Below are 13,221 nucleotides of genomic sequence, written 5' to 3' on the forward strand. Positions count from 1 at the left end.
GGCGGGCGCAAGGCCCTCGGGCTCCCTCTAGAGTGTGGAAGGAACGTGGGCGGCGAAAGCACGGACGCACCAGGACCTGACCCAGCTGGGGAATAGGGGAATTCAAACCACAGGAGGTCCACGAGAGAGAGGGACCAGAACCCAGGGCTAAATTTCCATCCTGGGGAAGCTAGCAGTTCTTCAAAGAGGAAGGTGGGGTGGGACAGGCCTCAGCAAAACAAGGCTTTGTGGACCTTCAAATCCAGAGTAGAAATTACTACTCCCTACAAATACCACTACTGTCAGTCTACTTAAGGCATTAGTTTTAAGACAAGACTTTTCTCTGAGGGCTTCATGGTACTTTGCATCCACAAATAATCTAATGGTTGTTATGGATTGGGTGGTATTCCATTACAGTTTATAGGATTGGAGATGTCTTTAAGGAAAGAGTGAAGTTCAGAATGGTGATTCCCAGACTTGTGGACTTTCAAGTCTCTAGGCCCACTGAACACTGTAGCCAAACACAATGTTCTGAATCCTATTATTACTTCAAATAGAAATTCAGAAGGGAGAATCACTTAATCTAGTTGGTGCTTCATAAGATACCCAGGGACCTATTTTATAATGTACTTCAACTTAAAGTCTAACCTTGAGCTGAAAACGGGTAAAACAAAAATTACTGCAAACACATGATTTTAAGAACTGTTAACATACTAGTCCCATTGCAGACCAGAAAATCATCTCAGAGCAGCTACTATGAGAGTGTTAATGCAGACTTCCTGAAGGCACTTAATGCTAACTTAATAGAATCTATAAATGGGTTGGGTTAAGAGTGGATTAAATTTGTAGGTCCTGAAACATACAATTTGGGGTATCTACTTAAGAAATAGAATAGAAATTGTAACTACAAAATTATCAAAACAATATTTTAAAAAGAATAAATACTAAATCCAATTTAAGAAACAACAATATTTAAAAAGGGAAAATAAATCACAACTAATGGCTCAAGTCTGACTTATCTTTAGGTTATTTATTAGAAATGCTTACACATGGGCTGGGGATGTGGCTCAAGTGGTAGCGCGCTCACCTGGCATGCTTGCAGCCCGGGTTGGATCCTCAGCACCACATACAAACAAAGATGTTGTGTCCGCCGAAAACTAAAAAATAAATATTAAAATATTCTCTCTCTCTCTCTCTCTCTCTCTCTCTCTCTCAAAAAAAAAAAATTCTCTCTCTCAAAAAAAAAAAAAAAAGAAATGCTTACACATACTGGACACAGAGACATGTCTAATCAGGGCTACTCAGGAGGCTGAAGCAGGAGGATCAAAAGTTTAAGGCCAGTTGGGTCAACTTAGGGAAGACCCTGTCTCAAAAATAAAGGACTGGGTAAATGAATTCAGTTCCCAGTACTGTCCAAGGAGAGGGGCCGGATGTGTGGCAGGAAGAAAGAAAGAAAGAAAGAAAGAAATGCTTACATACAAATGCTTCCAAAGGGTTGGGGTATAGCTTAGTGATACAAAGTCTATACAGCATAGCAATTTCCATCTCCAGAACAGCAACTAGCTTCTCCTCTTCTACTCTCTGTCTGGGGCTTGTGCAAATGAGGGTACCTGAAATTTAAACTTCATTTCATAATAACTCTGCCTCTGGTGGGAGTAAATGTACTGTATAAGAAAAGTAAAAGTATAATATTGATACAGTCTCAATAAAGAGGATGTAGATAGAAACTAACAGTTGTGACAATCTACCATATGTAAGGCATTTTACATTGATCCTTCATTAATCTTCACACCACCATCCCCAAAAAGGATATTCCCCACTTGCCAGAGATGAGAAAGCTATGACATAGAGATTAAGTAAGTTGCCTATAGTTGTTCAAAAATAGTAGAATTGTAATTTGAATCCAGACTGTCTGATTGCAAAACCTGACTTTTTTAATACATTCATTTGTTGAGTGAACAGCTATTTATTGAGTGCCTTCTGATTGTAAAAGTGCTGAGGATAGGGCAATGGTCCTGTCTTCATAGAACTTACCTTCCAGCTATTTTGTGGAGAAACAGATAATAATCAAGTAAGTGACTACATGATATGAAGAAAATGAAGAACAGGATAAGGGAATAGGAAGCAATGCAGTGGGGGCTACTTTAAATGAGATGGTCAGAAAAGGCCTCTCTGAGGAGGTGCCATTTCAGGTAAGCCCAGAGTGATGATAAAAAGTGGATAGTGGGAGGATCTGGGGTGTAAAATTTCCCACCCTCACCTAACACCTAGTTGAAAAGTGGAAAATACTAATGGTCTGAAGTCATTCCTTGCCCCAGAAAATTGGAAATATGAGTATTCTAACATACTTTAAGACAGATATAAATTGCTTCTGGTTCATCTGTGCTATAAGTCCCTTTGATTAGCCCAGTTAGAATAGAATCCACTTTAGAGCTGACTCAGGAGTTCCTAATGAATTGGAAGGGGGAAAAAACAGAATCCAGTGATGGCAGATTGCCACTTATTTCCTAATTGGTAACATTCATAAAAGTAACATCCTTTGAACTAATCTAAACTATTTTGTTATATGTTAAAAAATAAGTAGCCTGTCCTGGTGGCACACTCCTGTAATACCAGCAGCTCAGGAGGCTGAGGCAGGAGGATCATGAGTTCAAAGCCATCCTTAACAACTTAGTGAGGCCCTAAGCAACTTAGTGAGACCCTGTCTCTAAATAAAAATATTGAAAGGGCTGGGGATGTAGCTCAGTGGTTAAGTGTCCCTAGGTTCAGTTCCTGATACCAAAAAATTAATTAATCAGTTAATTTTTAAAAATTAAAAAAATAAAATCTAGCCAGGCACTATGACTTATGTCAGTAATCCCAGTGATTTGGGAGACTGGTGCAGGATTTCAAATTTGAGGCCAGCCTCAGCAACTTTGTGAGACCCTGTTTCAAAATAAAAAAAATAAAAAGACTGGGGATGTAGCTCAGTGGAAGAACACCCTGGAATTCAATCCCAGTACTGCAAAAATAAATAAATAAATAAATAATAAATTTAAAAGACAAAAATTAAATCTGGATTGGGTGTAGTAGAGCACTTACCTAACATGTGCAGGGCCTAGGATTTGATCCTTAGGACTAAAAAAACATAAAATAGAAAATAATCCTAGGGACCATTTTCTCATCTGAATTAGAACTTGACCTCCTTCTTTTTCTTTTCTTCACCATGTGAGGCAGAGAGGGCCCTAAGCACAGCTGTTTGCACAACCCCTGACTTTGGCTGCTGGTGACTCTCAATCCGCCTAATATGCTACAGCCTATTTCCTCTCAATTACCATAGACTGTCAACCTTGAAAATAAATAAATAAATAAATAAATAAAATCTCCAGAATTCTGAATCTATCAGATCAAAATTTTGTCGTAGCTGGGCATGGTGGCACATGCCTGTAATCCCAGTTTGGGAGGCTGAGGCAAGAGGATCATGAGTTCAAAGCCAGCCTCAGCGAGTTAGCAAGGCCCTAAGAAACTGTGTGAGACCCTATCTCTAAATAAAACACAGAATTGGGCTGGGGACATGCCTCAGTGGTTAAGTGCCCTTGAGTTCAGTCCTTGGAACAAAAAAAAAAAAAAAATTGTGCTAGTAGCTAAAGAGAAAAGAGAATTAATAATGAATTGAAATTTAAAGTTAGTTTTCATTTTTCAACCTGTGTTTAACTGAGCATAGGTAAATTACCCTATGATAGTCACTGAAACAATGCTGGTCTGGGGTTGTGGTTCAGTGGTAGAGTGCTTGCCTACCATATGTGAGGCACTGGGTTCGATTCTCAGCACCACATAAGAAATAAATAAAGAGCCACCAACAACTAATAAAATATTTTTTTAAAAATCAATGCCCTTTAGCTTTTGCTAGATAATAGAAGACAATTCTCCAAAAGAAAGGACATTCCCAATGTCTTCTTATTTCTCATTGTGTCTTCTATGTGCCTAACATACTTATTAAAGAAATGCATATGATCCTATACTTAGAAGAGCCAAAAAACTCCACCAGAGACTTCAAGGGCTGATAAATTCTGCAAAGTAACTGGGTACAAAACCAACATAAAAAAATCAATAGTTTTTATACACACCAACAATGAATCTACTGAAAACTCAGGAAAATAATTCCATTCACAATAGCCTCAAAAATTTAAAAACCTAGGAATAAATCTAACCAAGGAGGAGGTGGAAAGGAGGTGGAAAGACTTCTACAATGAAAATTTTACAGTACTGAAGGACAAAATTCTTAGATATACAGAATAATATTGTAAAAATGGCCATATTACCAAAAACAATATATTGATTCAATACAGTCTCCACAAGATACCAATGACATTCTAAAAAAAAGTTCTAAAATTCTTTTTTTTAATATTTATTTTTTAGTTTCTCAGCGGACACAACATCTTTATTTGTATGTGGTGCTGAGGATGGAGCATGCCAGGCGAGCGGGCTACTAAAATTCTAAAATTCTGGTGGAAGAATAAAATATCCAGAATAGCCAAAGCAATTCTTAACAATAAGAGCAATGCTGGAAGCATCACAATTCCCAACTTCAAATTATACTGCAGAGATACAGTAATAAAAACTGCATGGTACTGGCATAAAAACAGACATATGCACAAATAGAATAAAATAGAAGACCCAGAGACAAACCCATACAGATAGTTATCTGATCCTGGCAAAGTGTCCAAAAACAGACGTTGGAGGAAAGATGTCCTTTTTAATAAATAATGCTAGAAAAATTGAATATCCTTATGTAGAAGAATGAAACTTGAGTAGGGCATAGTGATGCAGACATGCAACTCTAGGTACTGGGAGACTGAGAAATAAGCACTGAAGTTCAGGCTCAGTGTAGACAACTTAAGAGGGATCCTGTCTCAGAAACAAACAGGTCAGGGAATATAAGTCAGTGGTAAAGCACCCCTGGGTTCCATCAGCACAGTGGGGAGTGGGGATGAAACTTGACTTCTTTTACCCTGTACAAGTCAACTCAAAGTGGATCAAAGAAAGATTTAAGGCCAGAAACTCTACAAGTAATAGAAGAAAATATAGGGTCAACACTCCAATATGTAGGTGCAAGCATATCCTTCCTCAAGAAAACTCCTAAAAAAGACAACAAGAATTAATAAAAAGAGATGGCATTGGGCTAGGGTTGTAGCTCAGCAGTAGAGCCAGAAAGACAAGAAACCAGACCCCAAAGAGTACCTATTGAATGGATCCATTTGTATAAAATTGAAAGCCAGACCAAACCAATCTATAGCCTAAAAAGTTTGGTTAGTGGTAGATGGGCACAGTGGCACATGCCTATAATCCCAGCTATTTGGGAGGTTGAGGCAGGAGGAGTTCAAATTAGAGGCCAGCCTCGGCAATTTATCCAGACCTTGTCTCAAAATAAAAAAAGTAAAAAGAACTGTGATGTGTCGTTACCTGCAAAGGTGGGACTTATGCCGTCAAGGCGGAGAAATAAAGAATGCCCACATGCTTCTGCCATTTTTCAACACTTTATTCACTCAAATCACTCAATACAATTTCACTCTATAGGTTTTTAATCAAGAAAATGACAATCCTTAATGCTGGGCACTGCAATAGACAAAATCAATTCAAAGCAAACAATTCTAAGTTAATTCTAAGCACTGCAAACACACTTGATCACAACAGACTTATTATAGACATTCCCTCTGCATGCTAAGCTTAAGTGCCAGATCTGAAGTCTCGAGTCTTAGTCGATGCACACTCACTCAGACTGCAGTGATCAGGTCAGGAACTAATGGAGGCTTCTCCTGATATGGAGTTGGCTGTTGGCCAAAGAGATGGTCAAAAGGAGGGATCTCTGTCTTCACCAGGGTCAAAAGGCTGCTGTAGAGTTTGAGAGAGGTGAGGACAATGCAGGGGATCAGGAGATGATGAGAAGAGTTGGGATGTCAGTCCAGGTCCCTATCAGGCTCTCCAGCATGTGCATCACTGTCAGGTGGTCTGAATGTCTGTTCATTTGCTCCATCATTATACTAAATTTGGGGGCTTCTGCTCCCCCTTTCAGTCCCTATCAGCTGTTACCAGGTTTCTTAGTGATATCTTTCATCTTGGAGTCAGGTCATATGGTTGGGTGATTCCGCCCTGATCTTACACCTCTGACATGTGACTTCACCCTGAATCTTATCAGGGTTGTGGAAAGTGACTTGTTTTTATCAGGCTATGCCTGATTGACATATTAAAGAGCTCTGTAAGCTGTGCCTGGTGAGACTGCAGGTTTGTTTTAAAATGGAGTTGCTTAGGCTAAGGTTATCCTTACAGGATGTAATAGTGGTGAAGCACCCCTGTGTTCAATTCCCAGCACAGCTCCCACACATATAAAGATGTTTGTAGTTACCTGACTTAAGGTGGCAGTAATAGAAAGGGAGAATAAGGTGGGGGCCTTTGAGGTGTGCTTTATATGAGTGTGTACTGTTTTTGAAAATTAATTGAGCTGTACACTTAGGATTTGTTTACTTCTCTGTTTGCAGTACTTCAATAAACTATCTAGAACCAGATAATCTTCAAAAATGCAAAACAGAAAAAGACATTAACCAAATTAAATGTTTGAGACTTATTTGAATCTATATTTGAACAAATCCATCATGAAAAAAAAATCATAATCAGGAGGGATGGGGTTGTGGCTCAGTAGTAGAGTGCTTGCCTAGCATGTAAGAGGCCCTGGGTTCCATCCTCAGCACCACATAAAAATAAATAAAATAAAGATAAAAAATCATAATCAGGAAAGTCGGAACACATATATTTGATATAAAATAATCATGTTAATTTTGTGTAGAGGTTGTGTTTTTGTTAAAAGAATCCTTTGATAAACATCCTGAAATATGAAGAGATGAAATAATATAATGCTTGGAATTTGTTTCAGAATAATTTAGTAGATGAAGAGGTAGGAGGAAGTATGGATAAAACATTATTGATCATGAACTGATCATTATTGAAGCTAGATAATGGACACATTATCTTTATTATATAAAAATACTTTACTTTTTTACATATTTGAATTTTTCCATAATAAAAGGCTTTAATATATAGTTTTTAAGATTATAGTAATAAAATTCTTAAAAGCAACATAAATTTTTAAAAAATGATTTATTAATTATGAATTTGCTTATTAAGAGTTTTCCTAAATGACTCATACTTGCTTAGTCTTTAAGGATAAATTTGAGTTACTTTATAAACAGTACTTGAAATACTAATAAAAAAATCAATAATTCATATTTTTCCCACTTAAGACTAGTCTTTTTTTATATATCTTTATGTACTTTTGTGTGAGGCTGAGGATTGAACACATGTGAGGCAGGTGCTCTACCACTGAGCTATAGCCCCAGCCCAAGACTACCCTTGATTTATGTGTATAACAAAAAGCCCAGGCCTTGCTTTCAATGTTGAGCATAAACCAGAGAAAAGAACAACCAGGTTTATAAATATACTTATACTATAGTAAGATAAACTGGTAAATTACTACTTACATAACTAAACATAATATTAAAATTATATTATAAGCATGATATTAAAATAATATTTGGGTAACCAGGGTGGGTTTTCCCGTTGTCCAACTTCACCCAATTAACAATTCTAGGCCTTTTTTCTGTCATTACTACTATTCCTCAGGTGGGAACAGGCAAGGAAGATCTCATCATGTGTATTAAGGGGGCTAATGCATGTCCTGGGCTGTTAACAATGGAAGTGAGCACATGTTATAATTTAGGCGGAAGCTCAGCAAAATTTTAAAGAAACGGGTCAGTGTTTGGGCTGTGGAGACCAGCCTTTGTGGCCTTTCTCACCAACTGAGTTGAAAGGTGGAGAGGGGAAGCCTTATGCTTTTCCTTCTTCATTTCTTGTTTGAGCTCCTTTCAGGATCCTCCCTTAAGAGCCTCTTTAAGAGTTATAAACAGTGAGTTATTATTGTTTTTGCTTTACATTCAAATGGTAAAGACCTAATTACCCTTTGGTCTCTAAGGAAAGGCCCTGGGGTTTGGCAAAGAATAAAATTTTAACGTCTTCTTTTGCTATGTGAGAAAGATATAAAGATAGAAAGCCACAGTTGTGGTTTGAAAGGTAAAAGGGAGAACAGGTGAGGAAAAAAAAACAGAGGGGAAACATTAGTCACAAAGGTTTGGGACAGGAGAGATTCTGACATGTTGCAGTTCTGGGGAACTGGAAACCTTTCTCTTTCTCCCCCAATAACTTTGGCTGGTAAGATTCTGCTATTAGAAAGCTAAAAACAGTAACCAAAATCTGGAATTGGAGAAACTCTAGAGGTAAGTGACATGGGGCCATTCTTTACAAGTTTGTAAACAGTTCATGAAGTGTGTTTTCCCCTTAGTTTGTAAGCACATGTAGACATACTTACTGTTGTTCTCCTTAGCATTCATACTCACAGACAATTGGACCTAATATGACTCTGGCAATTATGAAAACTGATGGCAAAAGCCAAGTAAGTTATCAACTTTTCATTAAAGAATTGCACAGGTGTTTTTCAAGAGCCTTACAAAATCACAAAATAGACATGAGGTTTATGAAGAATTTTGAAGGTCTTGTCAGAATGCTTACATAATTCTGGATGTAAAACTGTATATCATTTATGACTTCATTTGTTTAAAATATTCATGTAAACAACTGAAAAGAAATACATCAAAATATTAGTAGTGATAATCATTAGGAAGTGGAAATCTAATATCCTATATATAGGAGTTCCAGAATGAAAAGAGAAAATGAGTGAAATGTTCAATGAATAATGAAAAACCATTTCCTAGAACTGAAGGAAGTATTGCCAGACTGAAAGGATTCTCTGCTCAGTCCAATGGATGAAAATAGATTTACACCAAAGCACTTCATTGCAAAATTTCTAGTCCAATCACTAGCATGAAATGCTCAGCTGCGAATAGGAATAATACCTAAATGCAAATTACTGATTTAACAAAAAGTTGTAATATTGGGTATATGGAAAGTGGAGAGGATGGTAAACTTAGAACTAAATCCTCATCTACCAGAAGTTAATAATGCCTAAAATTGCCCAAAAGTAACAGTATTTCTTGCAAAGGTGGAAAAGCTAGAAAAAAAGAAGAGTTGAAAGTGGTTGCTTCAGGGGTAAATGCCTGGAGGCATTGCATGGGATAAGGCACAGAACATTTTTGTTGTTATAAAACTTTTAGAACTATTTACCTTTAAAAGCTATATCTATGCCTTTATTTAGGATGTGACTCAGTGGTGCAGTGCTTGCATAGTATGAATAAGGCCATAGGTTTGATCCCTGATATCTAAAAAAAAAAAAAAAAAAAAAAGACAAGTTAAAATAACTTATATAAGAAATACACACTCTTGAAACAGAAATGTATGGGTAGTGATGTTGCATTGGTAGAATCAAGGTTAACTACACTCAATGTACTAAAAAGTAATTTCTAATTGTGGGTAGACTTTCAAGAAATGTTGATTATTAGCCTGATTAGTTTGAGCTCTATAAGGGCAGTAGAAAAGAACATTTCAGAGGCAGTCACCTGCTTACTGCGCAAAATTCTTACAAATGCCCATAAGACTCCAGTCATCTTCATTAGACTTAGTCTTGAGAGCCAGACAATAATTTAGCCTGTTTTCAGGGGCTGGCCCATAGTCTGCACTCAATAAGCATATGATGAAAGTAGACACATGTGTACTAACAAAACAAACAAACAAAAAAAGAAAAATTTGGTGGAGAAGACAAGTGTTAACAGGTTGGAATTTGTAATCAGAAAGAATTCCGAGTTTCTTTCCTGATACTTAATAGCTATAAGACTACAATGTGCTTACTTGATCTGTTGATAAAATATAGAGTTTTCCTAGAAATTAAATGAGATATTATATATAAAACTTTAACATAGTCTGACAGATAAGCCCTAGATAACTGATAGCTATATTTATTATCAAATGGAAATAGAGTTCCTTGGTTTTTTATTTTCTTGAACTTCTGGCATCAATCCAAAAGACTGTTTTTTAAAAATCTTTTAAAACAATTTATTTATTTATTCTAATTTATTATACATGATAGCAGAATGCATTTCAATTCATAGTACATATATAGAACACAAATTTTCATGTGTCTCTGGTTGGATACAAAGTAGAGTAACAGCACTCATGTCTTATACATGTACTTAGGGTAATGATGTCCATCTCATTCCATCATTTTCCTACCCCCAAACCCCCTTCCTTCCCTTCCTTCCCCTTTGCCCTATTTAATGTTCCTCTATTCCTCCCATGCTGTGGGAGGCCAACCTTATGGGTGACTGAGTTACACTCCCCAGCTGGGTGCTGAAGTGCTCAGTCACAGAAATGGGTGTGTCTTGCTACAGCCCCATGGGTGAAGCTATGCTCACCTGTTCCTTTGTTTTTTTTTTTTTTTTTTTTTAGTTCTCGGCGGACACCACATCTTTGTTGGTATGTGGTGCTGAGGATCGAACCCGGGCCGCACGCATGCCAGGCGAGCGCGCTGCCGCTTGAGCCACATCCCCAGCCCCTCACCTGTTCCTTTGTAATTTAACCCCTTGCCCTGTTTAGGATAGAATCTTCCATGGAAGTGCCTTGTGTGTGTCCCCTTCTCTTACTGTGCCCTTGGGTGTGGCCTACCCAGGTGTCAGTCAACCTGCTGACAGTGGACATCATGAAGATAGACTCAGCCTCCTGAAACCTGACCCCTTGCCTCATTTGAATAGCTTCTCAATAAAAGGGGTCATCACGTGCTCTCTCTTTCTGCGGACCCTTAAGGTCAGAGGAGCCGTCACAGCGACCCCAAAGATAAAGGTATTTGTGTCTCTTGTGTGGTTATTTCGTGCAGCCCAGTTAGCCCAGTTTAACTAGAGTGACCCCTGAGCCTTTTAGTCTCAAGAACAGAAAACCGGCACCATGCCTGCCCCCATTATGGATCAGCATCCACATATCAGAGAAAACATTCAGCCTTTGGTTTTTTTTTTGGGATTGGCTTACTTCACTTACCATGATGTTCTCCAACTCCATCCATTTACCTGCAAATGTCATGATTTTATTCTCTTTTAAGCTGAGTAGTATTCCATTGTATATATACCACATTTTCTTTATCCATTCATCTACTGAAGGGCATCTAGGTTGGTTCCAAAATTTAGCTATTGTGAATTGTGCTGCTATACACATCAATGTGGCTGTGTCCCTGTAGTATGCTGTTTTTAAGTCCTTTGGGTATAAACCAAGGAGTGGGATAGTTGGGTCAAATAGTGATTCCATTCTGAGTTTAAGGAATCTCCATGCTGCTTTCCATATTGGTTGCACCAATTTGCAGTCCCACCAGCAATGTTTGAGAATGCCTTTTTCCTCACATTCTTGTCAACACTTATTGTTGTATGTATTCTTTTTGTGGTGCTGGAGGTTGAACCCAGGGCTTTGTGCATGCAAGGCAAGCACTCTACCAACTGAGCTATATCCCCAGTCCTGTTGTTTGTATTCTTAACAACTGCCATTCTGACTGCAGTAAAATGAAATATTAGAGTGTTTTTGATTTGCATTTCTCTAATTGCTAGAGATGTTGAACATTTTTTCATATATTTGTTGATTGATTGTATATCATCTTCTGAGGAGTCTTTTCAGCTCCTTGGCCCCTTTACTGATTGGGTTATTTGTTTTGGGGGTGTTAAGTGTTTTTTTTTTTTTAATTCTTTATATATATCCTAGAGATTAGTGCTCTATCTGATGTGCATGTGGTAAAAATTTGCTCCCATCCTGTAGGCTGTCTCATCACCTCACTGATTGTTTCTTTTGCTGAGAAGACGCTTTTCAGTTTGAATCAATCCCATTTATTGATTCTTGATTGTATTTCTTGCAATATAGGAATCTCATTAAGGAAGTCATGGCCTAATCAGACATGATGAAGATTTGGGCCTACTTTTTTTTTTTTTTTTTCTATTAGGCACAGGGTCTCTGGTCTAATTCATTGGTCTTTGATCCACTTTGAGTTTTGTGCATGGTGAGAGATAGGGGCTTATTTTCATTTTGTTGCATATGGATTTCCAGTTTTCCCAGCACCATTTGTTGAAAAGGCTATCTTTTCTCCAATATGTTTTTGGCACCTTTGTCTAGTAGGAGATAACTGTATTTATGTGGCTTTGTCTCTATGTCCTCTATTCTGTATCATTGGTCTACAAATCTATTTTGGTGTCAATACCATGCCATTTTTGTTACTATTGCTCTGTAGTATAGTTAAAGGTCTGGAACAATGATGCTACCTGTTTCATTCACTCTTCTTGCTAAGGATTGCTTTAGCTATTCTGGGTCTCTTATTTTTCCAGAAGAATTTCATGATTGCTTTTTCTATTTCTATGAGGAGTGTCATTGGGATTTTGATAGGAATTGCACTAAATCTGTATAGTGCTTTTGGTAGTATGGTCATTTTGTCAATGTTAATTCTGTCTACCCAAGAACAAGGGAGATCTTTCCATCTTCTACGGTCTTCTTTAATTTCTTTCTTTAGTGTTCTGTAGTTTTTATTGTAGCAGCCTTTCACTCTTTAACTTATCCCCGGTATTTTTTTTTTTAGGCTATTGTAAATGGGGTAGTTTTTTTTTTTTTGAGGCTATTGTAAATGGGGTAGTTTTCCTAATTTCTCTTTCAGAGAATTTGAAAGACTGATGTACAGAAATGCCTTTGATTTATGGGTGTTGACTTTATATCCTGCTACTTTGCTGAATTCATTTATTAGTTCTAGAAGTTTTCTGGTGGAATTTTAAAAGTTTTGATATTTGCTAATTAGAAGAAGTTTGAGATTATTTTTGTGTCATGCTGTTGATTTTTTTGGTACCCGTGACTGAACCCAGGGGTGCTGAACCACTGAGCCACATCCCCAGAACTTTTTGTTTTTGAGACAGGGTCACATTAAGTTGTTTGGAGCCTCACTAAGTTGCTGAGGCTGGCCTCAAACTTTAGATCCTCCTGCCTCAGCCTCCAAATTAGTGGGATTCTGAGATGTGCCACCACAAGGGGGAACCTTATACATATATATTATTATTTTAAACTGTATAACAACAATAATTATTATTATTGGTACTAGAGATTGAACCCAAGTACTCTTTACAACTGAGGTACATCCCCAAGCTGTTTTTTAATTTTTTTATTTTGAGATGGATTTCACTAAGTTGTTCAGAGCTTTGCTAAGAAGCAGAAGTTGGCTTAAATTTAGGACTGCTTGACTCAGCCACCAGAGTC

This window comes from Urocitellus parryii, chromosome 5 (genome assembly GCF_045843805.1).
Source record: "Urocitellus parryii isolate mUroPar1 chromosome 5, mUroPar1.hap1, whole genome shotgun sequence".
Classification (NCBI taxonomy): Eukaryota; Metazoa; Chordata; class Mammalia; order Rodentia; family Sciuridae; genus Urocitellus; species Urocitellus parryii.